The 26856-nt window shown below is 46.1% G+C and overlaps 1 protein-coding gene across 1 annotated transcript in view; it reads left to right on the top strand.

Annotated features, from left to right (window-relative positions):
- The window catches only part of NCKAP5 (NCK associated protein 5), a 734641-nt gene that overhangs the window by 326155 nt on the left and 381630 nt on the right, over nt 1–26856 (top strand). The window lies entirely within an intron of this gene.

Here is a 26856-nt window from a genome sequence, read left to right as displayed (position 1 = left end):
AATAATTTATAAATTATCAAGGGTTCATGAAGGAGAGGGGAACAGGGAGGGAGGGGGAAAATGAGGAGCTGATGCCAGGGGCTTGGGTGGAGAGCGGATGTTTTGAGAGTGATGAGGGTAATGAATGTACAAATATGCTTTACACGATTGATGTCTGTATGGATTGTGATGAGTTGTATGAGCCCCTAATAAAATGGTTTAAAAAAAAAAAGAGTGACTAGGCTAACACCGACCACACAACTGGGCAAATTGCTTAGCCCAATGGGCTCATAAAGCACACCATCCCTCCCAAAGGGCTTCTGTGCCGCACGGGTCCAGTTTGTGCATGAACTCCCATCGCTAGCCTTCAAGATTTGGGTCTGTCATTATGAAGCAAAGGGCATCTTGGATGCGATTGGAGGGAGAGAAGAAGAAGAAGAGAAACAGTGGTCCTAGACATGGAGGGGGCTCTCCTGAGGTCATGGGAGAGAGGAGTCTCAGTAAGTTTGGATAAAGGGAGGGAAAGAGAAAATCCGTCATGTAGAAAGCAAGAGAGCCAGCTTCCAGAAAGGGCCCGCATGGCGAGAACGGTTGAACTACAAGCACCCAGAAAACCCTTAGTGTGGGGACTTCAGGTCCCGTGATAAGAAAGGATTTGGAGAAATAGAGCTGAGGGTGAAGGTCAGATTACAGGTGGTTGTTGCAGTTAGTGTAGTTGGGGGGAGGGAAAGCTGAGCATCCAAGCTGTTCTTAAGACTGTGCTGGGATGGAAAGAAGAAGTGAGAGAGGGAGGAAGCGAGGCAGGGAGGGAGGGAGGAGGGGAAAGAAAACTGAAGGATATGTTTTAAAGGACCAGTGGTGAAAGGGGCGAGGCCTGGAGGGTGAAGGGAATGTGGGGCGGAAGGGGGGAACCGATTACAAGAATCTAGGTATTGCCTCCTCCCTGGGGGAGGGACAGCAGAGGAGAGGGCGGGGGGAGACATCAGACAGTGTAACTTATGACAAAATGATAAGCTGTGAATTATGAAGGGTTCATGAGGGAGGGAAGTGGGGAGGGAGGGGGAAAATGAGCAACTGATATTAAGGGCTGAGGTAGAGGGCAAATGTTTTGAGAATGATGAGGGCAGCGAATGTACTTATGTGCTTGACACATGGATGCATGTATGGATTGTGATGAGAATTGTACAAGCCCCCAATAAAATAATTTAAAGAAAAAGAATAGTTTTTGAGGTGAAGGGGGATGTTGGACAGTGTAAGAATTGACAAAATAATAATTATATATAGTCAAGGGTTCATGAGGGGGTGGGGAGCAGGGAGGGGAAAATGAGGAGCTGATATCAAGGGCTCAAGTGGAGAGCAAATTTTTTGAGAATGATGATGGCAAAAAATGTGCAAATGTGCTTGACACATGGATGTTTGTATGGAATGTGATAAGAATTCTATGAGCCCCCAATAAAATGATTAAAAATAATAATAATAATAATAACAATAAAAGAGCATAGAGACAAAGGAAGATATCATTAGTAGGAAGATGTTAACTTGTTGACCATCTGTTTTGGGTTTTTTAAGGGGTGCTAGAGAGAGGATATGTTGAAAAACAGCAGGATTCAAGAGAACACCAGGAGTGAGGAGAGAGGGTGGAATGAAGGAGTCTACAGGGGGCCTTGGTAGAGGAGGCTCAGGGACTCCACAGCTCAGTGAGCATGAGCATGTCAAATCTGACCGTGATCATGAACATGTTAAATTTGGGTTCTCCACCCACAAAGTATTTCACAGAAAAATAGTCACCCAATGTGTACAAGTCACCATCCCTGAGCACTGAACCTCAAACTCTGCCTCGCTGTGTGTGCTTCCGGCAGCCCAGTGCTAAGCTGCTGCGTGATAATCACAACTCCTTGTTGCGGGCTATGGTTGCCAGCCAGAGAACACTGACCTTTGATTGACTCACCTGCACGAATCAATTTCTTGCCAGTAGAAATACTGCGATCGCATTTTGGAGCCCCTCTTTAGACTCTGAAGAAATAGATAATTGAGTCCTTGGGGATCCCTTCTGGCAGAACAGGCTCCTTCCCTCACCTTCCCAATCCGGGGAAGTGTTGGCACTTCACAATGAAATCTTCTCCCTCCCCAGCACACGCCTTCTCTGGGGGAGGCCAGAGCAATTGGAAGAAAGTTAACTATGCTGTTTAGCATGTGGTGTTTAACACTGATGTAACGTGGCTGTCGTGGTCATTACTGGTACTGCAGTAAAGCCACATGGGTGGAAGGGAAGCAGAGGTCTGCATAGATCCCCATGCGTGTAAGAGAGTAAGTCAAAGATGATTGCTGCTGGGGTGTTTCCATGCACTGGTAGCTGGTCTACACAGCCATGTCTTGGAGGTAAACCTATCTGTGAGATCAGTGGGGGTCTTCAGACACGTTTCTGTCAGCAATGCCCTTGTGTTAGTCTCACCAGGGTGCCTTCAAAAAAGGGAGTCGAGCATGCTGCTCACGCATCTGCCGGGCCAGTTAGGTTCAAGACAGAGGGCGTCTTGGAAGGCTATGGCGATGGGTGGTTTTTCTGTGTTTTTTTGTTTTGGAGAACTCAACGGGGTGATCTTGATACCCAGTTTCCCCGAAAGTAAGACATCCCCCGAAAATAAGACCTACTCACAGTTTTGCCTCTCGCTGAAATATAAGGCACCACCCCGAAAATAAGACCTTCCCGAAAATAAGGGTTTGGATTGTTATGATGATGTTCCAGAAGATGATGACATGACTGTCATTGAATAAATGAGTAAATGTACCATAGATTGTTGTACATGGAAATAATGGTAGTAACAAGAAATTCTTGATACTGTAGGATTCAGTTTGTCTGGTTATGCTGGTTTGTGATGACAACTACTACCGTACCGTATACAGGTCATAAATTTCCTCTTTTTGTTGTTCAACAATAAATGTGTACCATATTCTTCTCCATGGAAAAATAAGACATCCCCTGAAAATAAGACCTAGCGCATCTTTGGGAGCAAAAATTAATATAAGACACTGTCTTATTTTCGGGGAAACAGGGTAGATCCTATGTCCTCAAGGACAGGGATGCTCACAGGAGTGCATTGAGAAGAAGTTTTAAAAAGATTGCAAATGGCATTGGTGAGAAAAGGGCTAGGAAGAGTCACTCTGAGAAACTTCCCCCTCACCACTCAGGAACTCCGCTCCGCCCCCCACCTCCGGCACACAATGTGCTGATTCCTTATTGAAGTTAACAAAGGCTGTGTAAGAGAATGGTGTTGAGGCATCTTGCCCTATGCACCCTGATCTTGTCCTGCTAGACCTAAAAGAATATTTAAAAGGAACAGAATTTGAGTCAAGGGACTCAAATTGACATAGTGCCAGTCAAAGCACACAGATTTCTTATGCGAAAGGCCAGAGAGATGGAAAGGCCACATTTCAGATGTGTACAGACCTAGAGGAAGGACATGCTGAGAAACAGTAGCTTCATATTTTAATATTTTTGATAAAGATTCCTATGTTTTTTCAGCTATTCTTTCTTGTTTTTCCTTTAGTGTGTACGTGTGTGTATACATTCATGAAAAGTTAACTTCAAAAATGTCATGGAAAAATGTAATTAAAAGATAATGGAAAATGTCCCCGATGTTTAGAAGCCGTGTGTGTGTGTGTGTGTGTGTGTGTGTGTGTGTGTGTGTGTGTGTGTAGGGAGAGAGAGAGAAGACTCTTGATTCAGATCTGAATATCCTAATATAGCACTACTTCAAGACATCTATATTTCTAGAAATTTAATCAAAAGCATATAAAATCACTGATCATTTATATTTTCAGAAAAGTCTAACTCTTGACAGCTTCTGGGTGATTTCCAGTCCTGACTGTTGGGATTCAGTGCCCTCTGGTTGGCTCCTGACTGACTCATGGCGACTCCCTGTAGGAGGGAAGAAAGCACTACCCCGGACTGTGCCACCCTCATGATCAGTGTGGATCAGTCTGCGGTGCCCCATCAGTCCTCAGGGGCTGGCTTTCGGAAGCAAGCCTTTCTTCCTCATGCATCTTAGTCTGGGAGCTCTGCTGAATCCTTGGCAGGGTCTTGGCAGTACCCCAGGCTCTGATGGTAGATGGATGGTGGCTGCCTTTGTTTGGTTTAATACCATCTGAGAAGTGTGCATCTTTATCTGGTGCTTTCAAATATGGGAGGAAATTTGTTTTTCAAGGTTAACGTCAGTGTATAGGTTCTGTGTTCTTTCTCTCCAAGTATCCTGGCTTCTTTCTTGTACTCTTGACACTTCAAGAATAAACGGGCATAATTCTGACCCAAAGTTCAGCGTTTCCATTATCTGTTTCATTGCACAACAGCCCGCAATCAGAGTGCTTTGTGAAAACGTGTATTCCACAATAAGAAAGACCTCAAGACAGTTGACCCTTCGTTAATGTCAACCTGGCGATTGGGGAGAATTTTAAAGTTATTGGTAGACATTTCATCATAACAGTTCTTGCTTAGCTTCAGATATTGAAAATAGTCTGATGTGATTATTGTGTATTTTCTCACAGATAGCCAAGGTCAAGAAAGGCAAGTTGGAAATACTGTTAGCAACTTGAGCACCCAAAGTATTGGGAAGAAATATATACATACACGAGGATGTCAAGTGTTCTTGGAAAATTCCATGATCTTTTTTTTCCATAAATTTTTTGGAGCTCCCTTGTACATGGAGCACAAGAAGGCAGACACCTAACTGGATGCTTCTGTATCCATTGGGGCAGGGCGAGCACTACCTTCAGACATTAGTTGAGAGTTTGGGTGTTGTTGTAAACTTCCATGAAACCAGGAACACTTTTTCTCAAAGTATGTCATTCAGTTGTTTGACAAACACTGACTTGAAGCTGTTTCCATTTGGGGGAATGGCTAAAATCTGTACAAAATGGCAAGCTCTTTCCATGGATATCGAGGCTGACGTGCACAGACCTAAGGCGTATTTCTCAATTAAAAGCTCATCATTAGCAAGATAACGTTTGCACACAAGATCATCAATCTTATCTGAGAGGCTCTTGCCTATCAAGTTAAAGCCTAGTGAATTTTCCAAAAGCAGCACATACCAACACCGACCGTGAGCCTTCCCGCCCATGGGCATCTCTTCACCCATGTGCCACTCTCTGCTGGCACCTATTCCACAGAGATGTCATTGTTGATCTGCCTGACTTCTGTGTTTGCCTGACTCCCTTCCACGAGTTACTCGTTGGCTCATAACACATACCCTGTGTCCCCGAAAATAAGGCAGTGCCTTATATTAATTTTTGCTCCCAAAGACGCACTAGGTCTTATTTTCAGGGGATGTCTTATTTTTCCATGAAGAAGAATACGGTACACATGTATTGTTTATTGAAAGAGACCTTGCACTTCCTGTCTGCTCCAGCTGCGCTGCAGCCAACGTGAGCTGCGCTGCGGGGCCCGCCATTACGGTCCAGAGTCCAGAGTTACGGTAGCTTTGGGGGGCCTTATTTTGGGGGATGTCTTATTTTCAGGGTGCCTTATATTTCAGCGAGAGGCAAAACTGTGAGTAGGTCTTATTTTCAGGGAATGTCTTACTTTCGGGAAAACAGGGTAGAATACCCTGGCTTTTTACCTTGATTCTTTGGAAAGACAGCTTGGGTAGTAGATCTCCCTTCTAAGCCCCAAGGAGGTAACTTGGCAGAAGGTCTTGGGAGACGCATGATGGAGAAAAGGTCCCAGAATGTGTTCTACCTGGAAGGAGTTGTTATTTTTGCCCAGGGGAGTCCCCCGGTTGACTGGCATTTCATGGGTAAATTGTTAACAAATTGCCTGGTAATTAACAAGCCCCGATTTGTTTGACACCTCATGGGCACTTTAGGATTGGGTAGACTCTGTTTTTCTGAGGGAGGACCCTCTTTATAACTGACAAAAATCTTACTCACTGCCGTTCGATCACAATTTTTAGAGAGTCCTGTCCCTGGAGGAGGACATCAGGCTTGGTAAACTGGAGGGGCAGCAAAAAAGAGGCAGATGGTTGAGGAGATAGAAGGACACAGTGGCTGCTACACTGAGCTCAAACACAAGAACCTGGCGCAGGACTGGGCGGTGTCTCATTCCATGGTACATTGGTACCTATGAGTCAGAACCGACCAGATGGCACCTAGCAACAACATAGGAGAGAGTAGAGTGGCCCCTGTCGGTTTCCTAGGTAGTAAACTTTTATTGGGAGGAGCCCCGGTGGTGTAGTGGTTGCCAGTTGGGCTGTGATCCTTATGCTCAGCAGTTCAAAACCAGTAGCAGCAAGCAGTCACAATCTTGGAAGGCCACAAGGGGTCCCGATGAGTCAGCAAAGGGCTTGGTTTATGGGAGCTGAAAACCTCATGCTTCTCATGAGGGGGAGCTTGTGGGTTGAAATGCTGACCCACAGGTAGCAACCCCACTCATCATCAACGATGCCACCAGGTTTCCTTGGTGACAATATGTAAATGGCTGAAGGACAGAGATGTGGAGAGACCACCTGGGCGAGAACCAGATGGCAGCTAAGAAGAGGACGGGCAGGCAGTCCTTTCTGTGCCTGCCCGGGCGGCATGATTGACGGGTGGCATGATTGATGGCCACAGGCAGGAACGCTTGCAGAGCATTACCTGCCTCACCTGCACATGCCTGTTTAAGCCTCTGCTTGCTGGATCCCTGTGCTAGTCTGGGTACTTTAGGGAAACAAATCCACAGAAACTCATGTACAAGAGAGAGTTTTATATAAAGGTTAAGTGCGCATCAAGAAAACATCCCAACCCAGTGCTGCCCAAGCCCACAAGTCCAACATTAACCCATATGTCCAACACCAATCCACAAAGTCCTCCTCCATCTCACAAAACACACACTATGATGCCGACTGCTGGAGGAAAGCCGAGTCAGTGAGCGTGTAAGCATCTCAGGGCTGGTAGGGATCTCCACACGGCTGCTCCAGCACCCAGGGCTGCATCGGGGTAGGTCCATGTGTAAGGTGACCAGACATCCCGCTTTTGGTGGTACAGTCCCGATTTTTAACAAGTTTTTCCGCATCCCGCGGCATTTTTAAAAAGTCCTGATTTTGGGAAAGAGTGCACGACAAGCTAGGGTTTATGGTTTCCGGCTGCCATGTGGCTGTTTTGCCAGGTTATGAGTTTTATCAATGGTGTCCCGCTTTCCCAATGTTAAAATCTGGTCACCTTATCCATGTGGCTTCTCCTCAGGGATATCTTGCAGGAAGTGAGCCTTGACAGCTAAATCAGGGAACTGGCTAATGCAGCTCCACCCTGGTCCAACCGTCACAAAGCAAGAGACCTGAGAACTTGCAAGGTGAGGCTCACTGAGCCATTTATCTCTCTGCCCTTCAATTAACCCCACATGTGTTTATTGGCCAAGTTGGCACAATAAACTAACTAACTCAATCCCATTGGCCAATGTAGGCCACATGACCAACAAGCCAATTGTCATTATAAGAGGGCTTAATGGGTAGCACAAATGATTTACACTTGACTCCTAAATGAATATGCGGCAGTCTATATAGTAACTTAGCTTAACATGAGGAACTACATCTTGTTTCAAACTGCTTTTAACCCCTGCTAACAGTTAGCCCCCATTCTCCGCTTCCCGGTCCTGGCTCTCCCAACAAGACCATGACTCTTCCAAGATATCTCTAAGCCTGCCCAGTTAGCAAGAAATGTATACTATCTCGTAAGACCTTGAATTAGCACCTGCATCTGTACTGTTCCCCCCAACCTCATCACCCTGCCAATCTGATAAAAATGTAAGGACTAGAATATCCCTTCCCTTGAGCCAGCCCCAGATGTTGGACTATAAAAACTTGGAATTTCTTTGTCAAGAGGTTTTCTAGCCTACTCTTGGTCCAGTTGCTTAATAAAGGCTTTGATTATTAATATAGTGGTGTGGTGGATCTCGCCCACTTACAACAATTTAAACTACCCAGTTGTGTGGCAGACCCACGCACTTTAACCACTGTGCCAGTAAGCCTCCAGGGTAAGCTAGGCAGCCGCAGAAACATTTTGACCACTTGAAATGTGAAAGTTTCGATGGTGAGGTCTTCGAAGCTGAACTGAGATGGAAGGTGTTTGGAGATGCTCTGCTGCAAGGGAACAAGCACATCGAGGGACAGTTCAGAGTGCAAGGTGACCGCTGCGTGGGGTGGCAGTCACTGCAGCCGGAGTAAAATAAGGGTGCCCGTTGGCTTGTAGCTGGGAGATAGGGCCGGGCCCCAGTAGTGACCACTCACTCTCCTGGCAGAGGACAAGGACCAATGCTTGCTTTAAACCAACAACAAAAAGCAATACCATTGCCGCAGCCTCCCTTCTGACTTGGGCTGGCCCCTTGTCTGTCAGAGTAGAACTTTGCTCCATCCGGTTTTCAATGACAAATTTCAGAGGTCGATCATTGGGCCTTTCTTCTGAGTGGGCTTGGGGTACCAGTTTTTTGAGGAGCGGCTGAGCATGTTACCTATTTATCTCACGCACAAGCACCAAACCCAAACATGTTTCCAACAAGTTCTTTCGGACTTAGGTCAAGTCAGAGCAGAACACTGCAACTCCTGTGGCTATGGAAGGCAGTTTTCTTTCAGGTACAAATCACCAAGCCTCTCTTCAGAGGTGTTTGTACACTCACACTTGCCACCTTTGGGTTTGCAGCTCAGCCCAGCACCGTTCGCATTCCCCGGGCACTTGGCACCACCCTTCGTGTACTTGAATGCCATCACTCACCACCCACAGGTGGCTGTGTCTAGACAGCGAGGCTGGCCAGGCATCCACTGAGAAGTCGTTCTATCCAAGCCTGCCATTCGGACCATGCAGGTGCTGCAACCAATAGGTCGGTCACATCTCTTTGCTGGGCCCTCAGAAGACTAAATGGCTCGCTCCCCAGCAGCCCTTTGGCTGGGGGCACCTGAGGCCAGGGGCCTGTGACCAGTAGCTTATAAACTGAAGGGACAGTTTCTAGGAGGAGGCGGTGAAAGTCCCCTAGGACTTTTTCCTTGTTCCTTTCACATTCACGGCGAAGGCTTCCTGTGGAGACACAAGGGCAGCCTGTGTGCCTGACATACTCCACTTACAGGAAGACCATCATATTTATTGTACAAACCAGAATACTTAGCACCTTCCAAAAGGACGTTATTCCTAAGTTTTCCAGGACGGCAGATGCAAACTGGGCTTTCCTGGAATAGCGGAACATGAGGCAGCAGGTGCCTGGATTGTCCAGGTCACCAGTTGTCCACACGCAGAAGTATTCCAACCGAAAGTCCCTCTGGTTTTCGGTTATGAAATGGGTTCTGTGTTAATCCCGCATAAACTCGATTGTCGTGGCTCAAACAGCCATGCATCCTATAGGCCTCTAGCTGTCTGACACCTGGAGGGAGAGCTTGCCTTCTCACTGTCTGAAGAAAGGCCGTCATCATTGGTCTGTTGGGTCGGCGCGCTCACAGAGCCTGTTTCCTGCCCGCCTGGCATCGGCGCAGAAAGAGCCACAATTCAAAGGGCCTTCGCTTCTGGAAGACCAAACAAAGACACTCTTCAACGTTATCATCAAAATCAGGATCATCTGAACTAATGCTGTATGTTTGCCCCACAAGGGAGCCCTGAAGGGGTCGTGGTTATATGTTGGGCTATCATCTGAATGGTCAGCAGTTCGAAACCAGCAGCCCCTCCTCCAGAGGAAAACAGAGCTTTCTACACCTAGGAACTATCACAGTCTTGGAAGCTCACAGGACCGCTCTACCCTGCCCTGCGGGGTCAGAACCGACTGCATGGTACCAGCAACAGCAAACCAGTGATTGTGAGGGTCCTGGTGACAGAGTGGCTACTCATGGGCTAGATCCATGAGGTCCCTCTGCTCTGTGGGAGTGAGCCTGGGCTTTCAAAGGGCAATCCTAGCCTGTCCCATAGGGCCAATATGAGTCGGCATGAACTCAAGGGCAGTGAGTGAGTGAGTGAGTGAGTAAATTAGTTTGCCCCATTGAATTCTCATAACGTCTCTCAGCGCGCCGTAGAACTGGCAAGAAATACCCATCTTACATACATGGAAACAGACTCAGCTAATGGCAGTGGCTGGGCCTAGGTCAGGCAGCTGGTGGGGGTCCTGGGGCACCAACGATAAGCACTTCACTCTCCACTGAGGGGCTGGGAGTATGAACACACACAGAACGAGGGCTGGCCAGCCCCTTCCGAAGCTCACTGCCTTGGACACCCTAGGGGACCCAGTTTTGCTTTGGGGTTCCCATGAGTTAGAATCAACTGGCTGGAAGAAAGCTGATGGTGCCCGGCTATCAAAAGATACAGCCTCTGGGGTCTTAAAGGCTTGAAGGTAAACAAGTGACCATCTAGCTCAGAAGCTACAAAGCCCACATGGAAGAAGCACACCAGCCTGTGTGATCATGAGGTGCCAAAGGGATCAGTTATCAGGCATCAAAGAACAAAAAACCATATCAGTGAGTGCTCACTTCCATGATATGATTGCTGAAGACAAATGGGTGCATAAGCAAATGTGGTGAAGAAAGCTGATGGTGCCAGCTATCAATAGATATAGCGTCTGGGGTTTTAAAGGCTTAAAGGTAAACAAGGGGCCATCTAGCTCAGAAGCAACAAAGCCCACATGGAAGAAGCACACCAGCCTGTGCGATCATGAGGTGTGGAAGGGATCAGGTATAAGGCATCATCGGAACAAAAAATCCTACCATAGTGAATGAGGAGGGGAGTGCAGAGGGGAGACCCAAAGCTCATTTATAGACCACTGGAGATCCACTTGCAGAGGGGTCTCGGGGAGGAGATGAGCCAGTCAGGGTGCGATGTAACGATGAAAATACAACTTTCCTCTAGTTCCTAAATGCTCCCCCCAACCCCCCAACACACACTATTTTGATCCGAATTCTACCTTGCAAGTCTGGCTAGACCAGAGGATGTACACTAGTACAGATAGGAACTGGAAACACAGGAAATCCAGGGCGGATGATCCCTTCAGGACCAGTGGTGTGAATGGCAATACTGGGAGGGTAGAGGGAGAGTGGGTTGGAAAGAGGGAACCGATTACAAGGATCTCCATGTGATCTCCTCCCTGGGGGACAGACAGAAGAGAAGTGGGTGAAGGGAGACGTTGGACAGGGCAAGATATGGCAAAACAATAATTTATAAATTATCAAGGGCTCTTGAGGGAGAGGGGAGTGGGGAGGGAGGGGGGAAAATGAGGAGCTGATGCCGGGGGCTTAAGTGGAGAGCAAATGTTTTGAGAATGATGAGGGTAATGAGTGTACAAATGTGCTCTACACAATTGATGTATGTATGGATTGTGATAAGAGTTGTATGAGCCCCTAATAAAAAAAATCAACTGGCTGGTAAGGGGAATCCACTCAGACCCTCCTCTCTGCTTCGGGCATTCCAAACCCACCTCTCTGCCCTGGAGTCCGGTCCCACTCTCGCAGTGGTCCCAAAGGGCAGAGTAGGACTGCTGTGGGTTTCCAAGGCTGTACATCTTGAGAGAAGCAGAAAACCTCTTTCTCCCACAAAGTGGCTGGTGGCTTTGAACCTCCAACCTCACAGTCAGCTGCCCAGCGTGCAACCCTCTGTGCCACCAGGGCACCTTTAGGGAATACCAAACCCCCAAATCAAACTCTGGCCCTGAGTCATTCCCAACTTCTAGCCATCCTATCGGACAGGGTAGAACTGTCCCGAGTGAGTTTCTAAGACTGTAACTGTTTATGAGAGTAGAAAGCCCAGCCATACTCCCACGGAGTGGCTGGTGGCTTTGAACTGCCGACCATGCGGCTTGCAGCCCAACACGTAACCAGAAGACTGAAATTGTACCGACTGCCTTGTGGCTGCAGGCGTTCAGGCTGGGCGAGGATTCTGTGATGTCATTGTCTTGTTGTGCTGTGGTTTACCCTGTCTCTGTGTCTCTAGGAGGAATGTTGTAGACAAAACGCCACAAACGGATCTGCAGGCCCTTTGCCATTCATAGACATTTACTAATGTACATTCCTAAACACGTCTAAAACATGTATTTGCTACTGTTCTATCTTCTCTATAATTTTATCCAACTAGATTTTTTTCTGCCTCCCACCCCTTTTAGCCCTTGCCAAATAATCAACAACCGATGCTTGTATCAGGGACTTCCTGTTGTGCTGCTGACGGCCTTACGATCTGGTGATGGGTAATTAACTGCTGGACACCAAGATCACCACTTGTCAAGGCACCATCCCGCTTTCTTAAGATGTGGTTAAATTCAAATGACAATGGAGTCTAGTGATTTCCTGGAATCCTTCGTCTGCTCATGGTCAGATTCTCAAAGGAAGCTCTGGAAAAGACAGCGGGGCTGCCCTTGGTGTTGGGTTTGTTCCCATGGGATGCAGAGCCAGCGGCAACTGTGACAGGGACTAGAATTTGTCAGAAATATAAAGGCAACCTCCTGTGAGTCAGTCATAGCATCCCCTGTCTTCACTGAGACTTTCCAAAGCACAGTGCGTCTGGAGAGAAGTCTTTTATATATTTTGAGATCATTTTATTGGGGATTCTTAAAACAATTCATACATCAATTGTATCAAGCACACTTGTACATATGTTGCCATCATCATTTTCGAAACATTTTCTTTCTACTTGAGCCCTTGGTATCAGTTGCCCCCTTTTCCCACCATCCCCTCGTGGATCCTTGATCAATTATAAATTATTATTTTCATATCTGATGCCATCCACTGTCTCCCTTCACCCATTGTGATTAGTTCCCCCTTTCTCCCCCTTCACCCTCCACCTTCCCCCTACCCTCATGGAAGCGCTACTCCCGTTACTGTTCCCAAGGGGTTTATCTGTCCTGGATTCTGTGTGTCAAGAGCTCTTCTCTGTACCAGCGAACGCGCTCCAGTCTAGCCGGAGTGCTGCTCCGAGCAGACAAGGCACAGAGAGGACCATACGGCGGGCCCCGCTCTACGACAGGACACCCCCTCCCTGACCCACCGTGCTGTGGGGACAGCACTGGAGACACAGTGTGGGAATTGTGCCCAGTCTGACACCCCCACCCCTCCATCCCCCCTCCCCCCACAGACACTGAGGCAAAACACATGGGGAGCGCAACAGAGCAGCAAGGGGAGCAATGTAACAAAGTCCCTGAGGAATCCCCAAAATAAGACTTCTGACTTGGGGGCCGGGCTTGACACCTCACCAGACCCAATCAGAAGAGACGTCTTGGTGATCCAGTTCATATTTTATTTCTCCTTTACCAAGGCTAGAATTGTAACATTTTCATTTTTTTAAATTAAGGTTGAAACCGAGGTTTCTTTCCGGTTTTACATTCGTTGTTTGAGAACTGGGCAGCAGCCTCTAATTAAAATGAATGTTCAGTGAAGGTTCGTTTAAAATATTTTTAGCATTGCTATCAGCGGTAACCAGCGAGAAAAAAAGACTGCAGGAAGCACATAAATTCAGCAGTCTGTTACCTTCAAAGCACCCCCTTGCCCCACTTCCCACCTCCCTCCTGCTGGGGAGTCAGGGCTGACTCATACTGACCCCTGTGGGTTTCTGAGACTGTAACTGTTTACTGGAGTAGTAGAAAGCCCAGTTTTTCTCCCTTAGAGGCCCTGATGGTTTCGAACTGCCTACCATGCAGGTGGAAACCCAAAGCTTAAGCACTACGCCACCAAGGCTGTCCCACTTTTTAAGAGAGGACTAGAGCTATCTACCCCCTAAAATAATACCTTTATATCAAAAGCAGCAATTTTGGTAAATCCAAATTCTTTTGGAAGCATCTCAGACTCAAATATATATCTTTTAGGCTTCTGAGGAAATAACCTTTAAAAAAGAAAGAATTAAAAAGTTGCGTTTATTGGTGAAAATTATTTTGAAGAATTCCATTAGGATACTTTGCATGAGTAGGGCAATTGGTTCAGGGGATTAGTCCGTGAAACTGGACATGGGTGATTATTTTAACTACTAGGGACAATATTCCTCAGAAACCCAACTCGTTGCCATCGTGCTGACTCATAGTGACCCTAGGGGGCAGGGGCAGAACTGCCCCTGTGAGTTTACGAGGCTAACTCTTAAAGGGAATCAAGAATCCCCCTATTTCTCCCTTCGAGGGGGCTGGTGGTTTCAAACTGCTGACCTCATGGTTAGCGGCCCAACTTATAACTACCCTGCCACCAGGACTCCTTGTGAGCCTAATAAAAATAACTAAAGACCAAGAGCTACTATTGTGTGCTCAGTTTAGGAAAACAGCCCATTTTACAGACTGCTTGTGGATTCTTGGGCTATCGTGTAGATCCTTGCCTTCCAATGTTATTTCAGAGCTAAAGCTAGGGAGGTGAACCATGTGGGGATTTCCCCTCTCTCCTCTCTCACCTGTCACCTCTCTATCGCTATCTCTGTTTCAATCTGTATGCACTCTGCAAACAAATGAATCCATAAATGCGATCTTGTAGCCTGCGCTGCGGAGCAAAAGCATCCGAGATTTGCTCATTAATACTCAAGGGAGTCTCTTCAGTTGCATGTTGAGAATGGGGTTTACCCTCCGAGTGCATATCACGGCATGACTGCGCTGCCCTCTCCAAATAGGCCTCCTGACGTGCAGTGAGCTCCCAGGCTCCACACGAGCCTGCCTCAGAACATCCGTGCCGCATTCTGCTCTCAGTCAGGTGGCCCGGGAGTGAATATGATGCTGTAATTCAAATTGGACTGGTACCTTTCGATCTGTTTATGAATGGCCTGGCATTCCCCTGAGTGAATTAGATCACGGAGATGTCTGGGTACCAGTATTCTTCTTGCAAAATCTGTGCTGAATTAAAATCATATCATCTAAGAAAGAAACAAGAAATCCCAGGCTTCCACCGTTTTGTCTAGACCGTGTCTCCATTGCAGTGCGCTCTCTGGTTACCTTTGCTGCGGATTTGCTGTCTCCAACTAGTGTGGCGATTGCAGATCTTCAAAGTCACAGGTGACCTGGGGTTTGCTGCTGCTTGGATGTGTCAGTTCCTAAGTGAGGAAATTCATTTTTCAAAGAAACCACTTCGTGCAGTTGGGCGGAACCTAGTTCTCAACCAACAAAAGTTTCCGACTGAATGGTTTCCTCTTAGAATTGAAAATTAGCCCTCTTTTCTTTTCCCTTCCAAACCCGGGGGAGCTTTGTGCACTGCAATTACAAGGAGGGAGCGTGGTTGCACAACTCAAAGAATGCAGACAATGTCAGAGAATCACATGTGTGGAGACTGTGGGCTGGGTGGGGTTTTGCTCTGTATACTCTCAGCAACACGGGGATCTACTTTAAGGAGGAAGAGAAGACACCCTAACGGAGCCCAGTCCCATTCCAGCATGGGGTTGCCAGGGACCATGAACTGAACAAAGGCGGGGGAGTGGTTTGGGTTGTTGAGGAGGGTAATGGAAGTAGAATAGGAAATGAAACTTCAAAACACAAGACCTTGCAGGCAAACTGTGCTCTTTATTGCCATAATTCTGTAGTCTTCTCTCTCACAGGCCTTAGGCTGTCTTAGTAGGATTTAGTGGGCCAGAAGGCTGACCATGGTCAGGTCCAAACGAAAGACTGAATGTAGAACGCTAGTCTTAAGTCAGGGATGACAGAAAGCCAGTCCACATTGCCTGGTCCTGCGCCATCTTCCTGTGGTTGGCTCGCTGGAACTCACTGCCTTCGCTGTGTTGCCTTCCAACCTTGGGAGCTCATCTCCCGGCATTCTATCAGACACTGTACGGGCCTCGGCCAGAGCATTGTACACTGGCCAATTTTCGGAAGCAGGTCTTCAGATCTATCTTTCTAGTCTGTCTTAGTGTAGAAAATATGCTGAACCGTGTCCACCATCGGTGTCCTTGCTTTGACTTGAAATATACCGGTGGCCTCGCTTCCAGCATGCTGGCAACACACACAGCCATTCAAGAGAGCAAATCGGCAGGTGGGTGTTGGTGACAAGAGGAGCAAGAGGCTATTTCTGGGAAATAGAGGCTATTTCTGGGAGATGTGTGGTCGTTTTACCCAGGACCAGGGGCCCTGCATCTTAAGCCCCCTCTCTCACCTGTCACGGCTGCACTCTGATCAGCTAGCTCTGCATACAGGTCTACAAGGCAGTGAACACACAAGGTATCAGTAAATGACTGAATGCAAACAAAGAATAGCTTCTTTGATCCCCTCCAGGAGCATCCGTGGCACGCCTCCCCAGGCACAACAGCTCTGCTGAGTTGCTGGGAATGGAAATCAAGGTGGCATAATTGACCTCAAGAAACTTCGAGATCAGTAATAAGGTGCGGTGACCAAGGGCAGCACAGAATCTTAAGAAGGCACAAAGGAAGGCGTCTCCCTGGAGGACAGGAGCTGTCTGGTTGGCAGTTGTGTGGAATGGAGAGTGCTCTGGTGGCAAGGCATATCTTTCCATGACTACCTAGCTGACTGCCAGGAAAATCACACCTTTCTGACAGGTATCGGGCTATAATCAAAGTCCTAAAAAGAGCAGTTGTTAAACTGTATAAGCCCGTGTATAGAATCATCTCAGTCATATTGAAAAGAAAGGATTCTCATTTTCAGCAGATGTTAAAATGTATGAACCCGTGTATAGAATAATCTCAATCATATTGAAAAGAAAGGATTCTCATTTTCTGGTAGGACCCCTGGTCTGGTTATCATCCATGGCGTCTCCTGTGTAGTCCCCACCCACCTGTCAGCATGCATTTGCATGGTGCTGGGTTGGGAAGAAGTTTCACGGGCCCATCCAGACTCAGAGGGAATAGGAAGGGATTCGGTGCCAGGAGGCAGCCAATGAGAACCCCGTGTGTCCTAATGATCTCATTTGCAGCTGATGCTGGGCTTGGCACAGGAGAGGGAAGTGTTTCCGTTGGCTGTGCAGGAGTTTGCCATGATGAGTAGGGGCCAACGACATGGCCCCTAACAACAACACTACAAGTGTAGCAGATGTACTTTAGAACCAGAGTACAACCCCACATCGATGCAGCCATCAGCTGTGATCACAATATGGCAGCAGTGTCGATCCGCAGCCACGCAAACTGCAGCATGGTCCCACTGTTTGCTGGACTGCTGATGTAGCACAATAGAAAAAGGATACACGCGTTGGAATCAAACATTGGTTTCATGGAAACAAATCCTGGGTTTGGAGTAAGAGCTGGGGAGTTTTATTGCTTCATCATATGGGCCATCTTTAATGCACATTGACTCAGCTTTTTCAAGCTCCGTTTTCCTGAGGTCATCCCATGGGCCCACACTGGGTAAAGAGTAGACCCTTGGGAAAGCTGGCAAATTTTTCTTTTCTGTTATAAAAGTATCTGTTTACTGGAAAAAATGACCCACAGGGAACCTCAGTTTTTATATTTGTGGAACAAAGAGAAATTAAAAACATGAAACATACAAGAGACCCAAATAAGTAAATGCATCTGTAAATAATCGAAAATCAAAATCGATATTGTAATACACACGTGGCGTGCTTGTAAAGATAAAGCCAGAGAGTGCCTGCCGTAGAGTAGTTGTAACACAGTCATCCCTTTTCCTGCGAACTCACACGGGAGTTCTTACTTTGTCGTGCCGCACGCCGAACTCATCCTAGGAATTCAGAGGCTGAAGAAAAAATACTAAACTTCTGCAAAACACGATCGATCAAGCAACAAGACAAGGTTTAGGGATCAGGCTCTTAAAAAAAATAATGATTTCGTTCCTTAATTCCCCCGCCTTTTCAGCTGTCCCTGTGTGTAGGAAAAATCTCTCCAGTCACCGTAATCTGCAGAGTCCGCCACGAGATTGAGGTTGGGAGGAACTGAGACAGGGTATCTGAGAAGTTTGGAGAAGCCATTCTTTTCCCAGCAAGAGAGGAAAGGTGCAGGAGCCTGCACTGTCCCTTCTAGACATGGGTACTAGGATGCCAGATGTGGACTTACATCCCCACTTTCCACATAGCATTCTGGGAAAGCACCACTCCCTCACATACACTTGGAAGAAAGGACGCCCGGGGTGTAGTTCAGGCCGCCCTCCAGGAGCCATAGTGATGCTGTGGGCAAGCACTGGGCTGCTAGCCACAAGATTGGAAGTTCAATCTCACCAGTTGCTCACTAGGAGACAGAAGAGGCTGTCTGCTTCTGGAAAGATTTCCGTTCTCAGGAATCCCGAAGAACAATTCTACTGTTCTGTGAGGTCTCTAAGAGTTGGCATTGGTTAAGAGGTTGCCCTCTGGAGGGTGGTGGTGATTCAGCGATAGAATCTTCACCTTCCATACGAGAGACCCAGTCTCAACTCCCAGCCATTGTACCTCAAGCCCAGCCACCAACCCACCTACTTGCCAGTAGAGGCTCATCTGCAACGATGATGCCCAACAGGTTGCAGCTGAGCTTCTAGACCAAGATGAACTAGGAAGAAAAGCCTGCTTATCTGCTTTTGAAAATTAATCAGTGAAAGCCACGCAGAAAAGCCTGAAGGAGTCCCTGAGGGTCAGCAGCCTGCGTGGAGGAGGTGGCTAGGATTCATGGGTCAGAAGCCAGCAGAAGCTAAGGTGACCGTCAGAGTGTCATGTTCCCCCGGCTCGGACCAGGAGCTGTCCTTACCTCCAAACCTTCAGATGCAAAGACTGGCCGCAAACCTGTAGCCTCAGCGCTTCTCTGCATATGTAATATGCTGCCATGTCCACCTCTCCTTCCTCTGCACAAAAAGCACAACACCGGACCGAACACATCTAGAAGCCCTCTTTTGAAAATAACTGTATTGGGGACTCTTACAACTCTTACCACAATCCATCCATCCATCCATCCATCCATCCATCCATCCATCCATCCATCCATCCATCCAATGTGTCAAGCACATTTGTACATTCGTTGCCCTCATCATTCTCAAAACATTTGTTTTCTACTTGGTATCAGCTCTGCCTTTTTCTCCTCCTCCCCACCCCCACCCCATGAACCATGGATAATTTATAAATTATTATTACTTTGTCATATCTTACACTGTCCGACATCTCTCTTTACCCACTTTTCTGTCCCCCAGGGAGGGGGTTATATGTAGATCCTTGTAATCAGTTCCTCCTTTCTACCCCACCTTCCCTCCACCCTTTTGGTATTACCACTCTCACCACTGGTCCTGAAGGGAACATCTGTCCTGGACTCCCTGTGTTTCCAGTTCCTCTCTGTACCAGTGTACATCATCTGGTCTAGCCAGACTTGCAAGGTAGAATTAGGATCATGATCATGGCGGGGAAGGAAGCATTTAAAAACTAGAGAAAAGTTGTATGTTTCATCATTGCTATCCTACACCCTGACTGGCTTGTCTCCTCCCCGTGACCCTTCTGTAAGGGGATGTCCAGTTGCCTAAAGATGGGCTTTGGGTCCCCACTCCACACTCCCCCTCATTTGCAATGGTAAGATTTTTTATTCTTTGATGCCTGATACCTGATCCCTTTGACACCTCGTGATCACACAGGCTGGTGTGCTTCTGCTATGTGGCTTTGTTGCTTCTCAGCTAGATGGCTGCTGGTTTACCTTCCAGCCTTTAAGACACTATATCTTTTGATAGCTGGGCACCGTCAGCTCTCTTCACCACATTTGCTTATGCACCCGCTTTGTCTTCAGTGATCGTGTTGGAAAGGTGGGCATCATGGAATGCCAGTTTGATAGAACAACGTGTTCTCACACTGAGGTAGTACTTGAGTGGAGGCCTAATGTCCATCTGTGACCTTCATACCAAACCTATAAATATATGCACATAGATATATTTTCCCATCATCATATATAAATATATTTACATGTACATGCCTGTATTTAAATCTCTATAAATTCCCTTTGCCTCCTAGTTCTTTCCTGTACTTTTACTTTCCTCTTGTCCCACTATCATGCTCAACCTTCATTTGGGTTTGAGTAATCCCTCTTAGTTACATTGCCCTTGATCAAGCCCTACCAGGCCTCTTACACCCTCCTCACCACTGATTTTGGAACACTTGTTCCCTTGTTCCTGGGTTTGTTAACACCACTTCCTTTCCCCCACCTCTCCCTCTCCCATGTCCCCCGGGAATGGTTGGTCCCATTGTTTTCTCCTCCAGATTGTTTATCCAACCTATCTTATCTAGAGAGACTTGCAGAGATAATAAAATGCACAAAAAACAAGACAGTGCAAAATAAAGCAACAAAAGAAAACAAACCACCACCAACAACAAAAAACAATGACAAACAAAAAGAAAAGCCTGTAAATAGTTCAAGGTCTGTTTATGGACCTTTAGGAGTGTTTTCTGGTCCAGTCTGATGGGGGTGGCAGAGAGCAGTCTACCCCTCTTCTGAGAGGCTAAATGGTTTTATGAGAGATGAGCTGCCTCCTTAAATTAATTTCATCAGTAAGTTGTTTTAACAAAAATGTTAAACATACAGTAAAGTTGAAAGAATTAAACAGTGAGCACCAATTAAGTTCTGCACCTCGTACTTCATTATACTTGCTTTACTGCATAGCCATCTACCTAAAGCTCCCTGGGTGGTACAAACAGTGAGGTGCTGGGCTCTTGAAGGAAGGTGCTGGCTTAAATCCAGCCAGTGCTACTGATGATCTGCGTGTACAATAGCGCTACCATGGAAACCCTGTAGAGGATCATTTATTCTAATGCCCCCGTGAGTTGGAATTGACAACACTGCAACTGGGTTGACTGTAGATCTAGCCATCTACACCTATCCTCTGATCCACTCACCTTCTCAATACATTTCAAAGTTAGGATGAGGGCTTCCTCCGTCAATAAAGCACAACAACAAAACCAAGCTCATTGTTATGAAGTGGATTTTTAATCATGACAATGATATAGAATGGAGCAGAATGGAACAGAACTGCCTCAAAGGATTCCCCAGGCTGTCATTTTTAAGGTAGCAGACTGACATGCCTTTCAGCGATGGAGCCCTGCTGGGTTTGAACAACCAATCTTTCGATTGACACCAGCCTGCCTTCCTTAATGCCGTGCTAAAACTAAACAAGCCCACTGCTACTCAGTTCATTCTAGCTCTCTGTGGCCCTAGGTAGGGTTTCTGAGCCTTTGTAAATCTCCGTGGGAAAAGAGAGCCTCCCCTTTCTCCCACAGAGAGAGTGTGTTTGAATCACGTGGGTTTGGATTGAGGACCGTAAGGAGAGCAGACCACTGCTTAACCAACAGTGCCACCAGGTCCCTTGCCCTCCATATATTCCTCCTAGATTCATGCATATGTCCACCATGAATTAGAGCTTTCTGCCTGCTGGTTTTTCTTTTTCTTTGGAGATAATATTTACAATCAAATTCACAATGATTAACTGTACCTTTCAGATGAATTGTAATAAATGCAGGTGCCAGTACAAACCAAACCCCTGCCAAGAGGCAGGATGTAATGATCAGCCAGGTAATTGCCTTTTTACTCTCATCACTGAAGTCCCATCCCTCCTTCCCTCCTACCAATGGGTTTGAAAAATCCTCATATCCCAGCCTGGGTCTAGGATTTTATAACAGTCTAAGATGAAAACTGCCACTGATCCATATGTGAGAAAACAGATGAGCTTGGCTGTCAACAAGATAAACGTCCTATCTTCTAAGCATTTTTCACCCCCCTGCATAGGCAGGTGGCATTGCTGGGTAAGTATTGGACTACTAACCACCAGGTCAGCAGTTCCAACCCACCAGCCTCTCCTGCTCCCATAAAGATTTGCAGCTGCTGAAACCTTATATAGGGTTGCTGTGAGTCAGACTCAACCTCATGGCAGTGGGTTTGGGTTTTGTGTGGACACAGACCATCCTTGGATTCCATTATAATGAGGAAAGTGAACATATGGGCAGTACACTTGTCTTCTATTCAGAGTCCCGTCATGCCAGGATTTCATAGGGAGGAGGTTCAAGGGAAGAAAAGGCCTCCTCCTGGTTTGACCCCAGCTCAGTCACAGTGAGACCCTTGTTTAAAACAGCACGCTTGCTCAAAGTAAAGGTTTGGGAGTCAAGTGCACTGATAGGAGGAAGAGCAAATGACCCTTCACAGCAGCTCCTGACACCTTCCCACGGGACCGTTAACTTACCTTATAGAGGAGACGGTAGCCTCTCACTTGGCTAAAATGAAGTAAGAGAGTATTGAGTAGCTTTATGGTTCATGTGCCGAATTTGTTGTTTTCTCAGCATATATTTTTGTTAACATGAGTCTATATTAGAGGACATGTGTGAAAAGAACACCTACACGAATTTCATACAAATAAAAATATGACTACGACCCGCTTGTAGTGGAAAGAGTTCCATCAGTCATCAGTGTCAGTCTAGAGGAGTGGCTTTCTCTTTTGATTTATTTTAATTCTGTCTTTGTCAGAAATTGAAATGGTGCTAACTTGAGTAGCTGATCATCAGGCTCCAAAATAGAACATTAGAGTCTAATATTGTGATCGGTTCTAAGAGCGTCACTAGGCAAAATGAAGGGCTAGATTTGAGGTAGGAAGTAGGGATGTGAGAAACCCCACAGTTAATGCCTATGTTGCTAGAAAGAACCAAAAACAAGCCAGCTCCTCGGGCATCCCAGGGTCTTGTTTTCTGATAGTACTTGTGCTAGTCAGCAAATCAAGGCCTTCAGGACCCAAATTATATCCTTTGACTGTGAAGAAAGCTACAGATACTATTAGGAATAATATGATGGGTTCTTGAAGGAATGACAGGGTGGCTTCTTGACGGGAAGAGTTTGGGACACTGCTGTCAGGACACACCCTTTCTGAGGATGAGAATCTTCCTGTTTGGAATGTAGCTCTAAAGTTGACCCACTTGACATGGGAGGGGGGCAGCCTAGAGAATTACTGATCCCACCCTGTGTGATGTTAAAATTATTATTTATTTAATGCATTATTAATTTACTAATTTCACAAATCTAAGTGCCCTTTTGAAGCCAACACTCTTCAGTGCCACCAGACCAACTTATTGCTTAAATGATGCCCATGTCGTGAGATGCCATCTGTTTTTAATCAAAGAAAGTTTCTGCAAATATATCTGCAACCCGAGCCATATTGTTCATCTATGCATTTTGTTTATCTTCTCTGATTTCCCTAGTACTTAAACTTGAAGAAGAAAAAAAAGCTCACCTTATATAGTTGGAACTTAGAGACCACAAAATACAATTATGGTCTATTTATTTTTAGTTGTGACAGCTACTTGACTTGTCGAAAGGAAAGAAATTATTTTATCTCAAATGAAAAAAGTTAGTGAACTCGAAGGCATTAATTGAGGTCAGTGTTTAAGGGTAAGCGACGTCAATCAGCCGCGAAGAAAAATAAATAAATGAAATATCGGCTCTTCCCAGGCCTGAACTGGGGAGAGGAGTTGGCTTCTGTTTAGTCAGATTCGGGAAACGGATGGCGGCGCCGTCTGCATTCAGATTGTCATGCAAACCCTCTGACATGGGCCAGCGAACGCATCAAACACAGCAACATGTCAGGGGCCTCAGCCGCCAATGGACGATGCCGCACAGTGTGTGATTTTGGAGAAATCAGTCGGGAAGTTGGCTAGATGATAACTAATAAAATATGTGATCTGGAATTAAAGAATGCTGTATTCCCATCAGGTTTCAGACATTGTCACCGTGACCAGATCCATAAAGGTTATGCAAAGATGAGGCAACTTAATTGTTCACGAAGGGTTGGGAGGGGTTCCAGCAACTCTCTTCCAAGCTGTGGGTTGAGAAGGTAATTGGGTTTAATTCATCATAATGTCGTACCAGAAACGTGTTCAGTGTTTCAGAGGATGCTGGGCCGGCTTGAGACTCTATTAAACCAAGTTCCTGTCCGCCCCCGCCTTTTCTTTTACTTTTTCAAAGAATAAAGCCAAGAAGAAGGGAGAAAGGGGAAAAGTGTTCTGTTTTTTTTTCTTTTTGATCCAGTGACTTGCGTGGAGAACTTTTAATTACACAGAAGAGATAATTCAGCAAGATAGGCTCTGAGGCAGAATTGCATTGTAACTTTCTGCACGAAGAGAAGAAGGCCACGGTTGTACCTTAACTGATTTTTCTAACTGTTGGGCGACCGTCAAAGCCAGCTGTTTATGAATTAGGGAAATGAGGACCGAAATACAAAGACCTTTGGCCTCTGCCTTCAGGCGAGGAGAAAGTTGAGTCATGTTTTAGAAGCATGGGCTTGCAGTTTGCCATGGTCATTTGCCTGGTTTGTGATAGATTTAGGAGGGCATCATGGGATTTAGGAGATAGGTTTAGGATAGGTAGGATAGGATAAGGATAGGATAGGATAGGATAGGTAGGATAGGATAGGTAGGATAGGATAGGTAGGATAGGATAGGATAGGATAAGGATAGGGTAGGGTAGGGTAGGATAGGATAGGATAGGATAGGATAGGATAAGGATAGGATAAGGATAGGATAGGTAGGGTAGGATAAGGATAGGATAGGGATAGGATAGGATAGGTAGGATAGGATAGGATAGGATAGGATAGGATAAGGATAGGATAGGATAAGGATAGGATAAGATTAGGATAGGATAGGATAGGTAGGATAGGATAGGTAGGATAGGATAGGATAAGGATAAGGATAGGTAGGATAGGATAGGATAGGATAGGATAGGATAGGTAGGATAGGATAGGATAGGATAGGATAGGATAGGATAGGATAGGATAAGAGTAGGATTAGGATAGGATTAGGATAGGATGGATAAGGATCGGATTAGGATCGGATAGATTTAGGAGAGCATCATTTCAGCTTTACTCGAGCGATCTCTCTACATAGCATGAAACAGAAAATGGGAAGTTGCCTTAGATCACTTATTTCAGAAGCTGGGTCCATTCGCGTCTACTGTGTGGCACGCTCTTAAGCTTTGCCTTCCAGACGGCAAGCTTTCTCCTAAATTCAAGGCTGCCTTCTTGGGCTCAGTAGTCATCCCCTAAGGGAACTCCCACTTAGGAGTTAAAGCATTTCATCATTTAAAATCTCCCTCCTATTTGCTAGTAAGGTCTCATTCAAAGAGACTGCCGGTTTTACAGGCAGTCAAAAGATTTAATCCTAACTGGATATTCAACTTAACAGTAACACCCTTAATCTCTCTGTGCCCCAGCATTCTCACTGACTAAATCGTCGTAATGATATTTTAAAAGCACATGATAATGATTCGCAGATAAGCTATTTCTGTGACAAGGTAGATGTAATATTCAAGTTGGAGTTGTTGTCACCATTAGGAACATAAGCGGTGTGAAATATAAGCCAAGCGTGCCCTGCTTTCCAGGATGGAACCCCGTGAGGCTCATGACCAGTGCTTGCCCATCTTCCTGAAAGCCTATTGAGTCCTGGCATCACCTGTGAAGGCAGAGATTCCTTATTAAGGAGATAGGCTTGGGTAGGTCCAATTCACCTGCAATTTCTTTACTCTGCCAATAAATTGTATGGTACCGTATGAGAAAGAGTGGCAGTTTAAGTGACCCTGGCCACTGTAATGGCCTTAACATTTAAGGAGATTCACAGACCCTTAGACCCCTTAATTTTTCACACTAGAAGACCTTTGAAGAAGGAGAGAATGGATCAACCTGATATTTTTTTCTCTGCTTTTACTCAGATTAGTATTATAGTGAGCCACTAAAATACAGGTTTCAGGGTGGAAAGGGGAGAAGTGCTGAGCTAAAGCTCTCGATCCATTTTGTTCAGGACGCCTGTTCCCAAGGGTCTGGCCCAGGAATCCTCACTGATGGACCAAAGACAAGATCGTTCCAGCACAGTCTGCATACACACAGTGAATGCCTGTCTCAGAAGAAGGGTTTACCACTTTTTGAAAATATGAATTCATGAAGGATTGAACCCAATGAATGTTTACTTTATCCATAACTGAGAGATCTTAGAAATGCATGGTACTACCCTATAGAAAATGTTGTCATTTCCTTGAGAAGACAAGGCATATATGCTTATGTGAAATATTCGCACATGACGGTAAGAGGTGTTTACATGATGGAGCAAATCATATAAACTATCATGACCAAAGAGATCGCTCAGGATTCAGTTCTTGAGGTGGTTTTTGACAGCCAGGTGGTACAGGGGAAGAAGGAAGGGAGCCGGCATTCCAAGAAGCAGTAAGAGTGTGAGCCAATATGAGGACAAGAAAGGGAGTGTGCTTTGCTGTTTATCTTGGGGAAATGGGAAGCCACTGGAAATTAGTTTTGCAAAACAAACAGGATTCTTAACATGCACGGAACCTACGGAACCAGCCAAAGATGTTTACAGACATAGATCCACAAAGGTTGATGTTGCCTGAATTAACAGAAGTGTGAAACGCTGTGCATTCCTCAGGAGGGGACTGGTTAAATATCTGATGGTGGATTGGCACTGGAGCATGCTGAGGAGCAGTGGAGAAGAGTGAAGGAAATCCCTGTGGAAAGGAGGCTGCTGAGAGAGTAGAGAGAATTCATTCAGGTCATTTCCATTCGATTTGAAATTTGAGTTTTTTGAAATTCAAAGTGATGTCCGACAGCAGGAAGGTGAATGTGATGACATGGTATCAAAGAGTGAGAGGGTAATTAAAAGAGAGAGATTTCTATGACCCTCTAGAAGCCTTTCCTAAATAGAGTACCAATAGGTGAAGCTAATGTTTCTTGACCCATCATCCACCTAGGGATGTGCACATCTGAAGGCAGCACCTCCGTCTCTCTACCCCTTCCCAGAAGAGTGCTGAGTTTTCTGATCCCCCCATATCATGTTCTCGGTTTTGGCATATTGGAAGGACTCCACTTCTGGCCCTGTGAAATGTTCTTTGAGTTCGGGGAACAAAAGAAGTTTGAGGGGGCAAGATGAGGGTTGTAGGGGGGATGGGGTAGGCTTCCCTGTGAAACTCTCACGGACAGTCCTCCCTACCCTCAAAGAATGAGCAAGTCCATGAATATGATGGGGGAATTCCCGTGGTCTGGCATTTTTCTCACAAGCGCAGTGCCCCTCCTACCCC

This window comes from Echinops telfairi, unplaced genomic scaffold, assembly GCF_000313985.2.
Source record: "Echinops telfairi isolate 266 unplaced genomic scaffold, ASM31398v2 ScPeMD7_15;HRSCAF=58, whole genome shotgun sequence".
In the NCBI taxonomy this organism is placed as follows: domain Eukaryota; kingdom Metazoa; phylum Chordata; class Mammalia; order Afrosoricida; family Tenrecidae; genus Echinops; species Echinops telfairi.
This window is presented reverse-complemented; position numbering and strand designations above follow the sequence as displayed.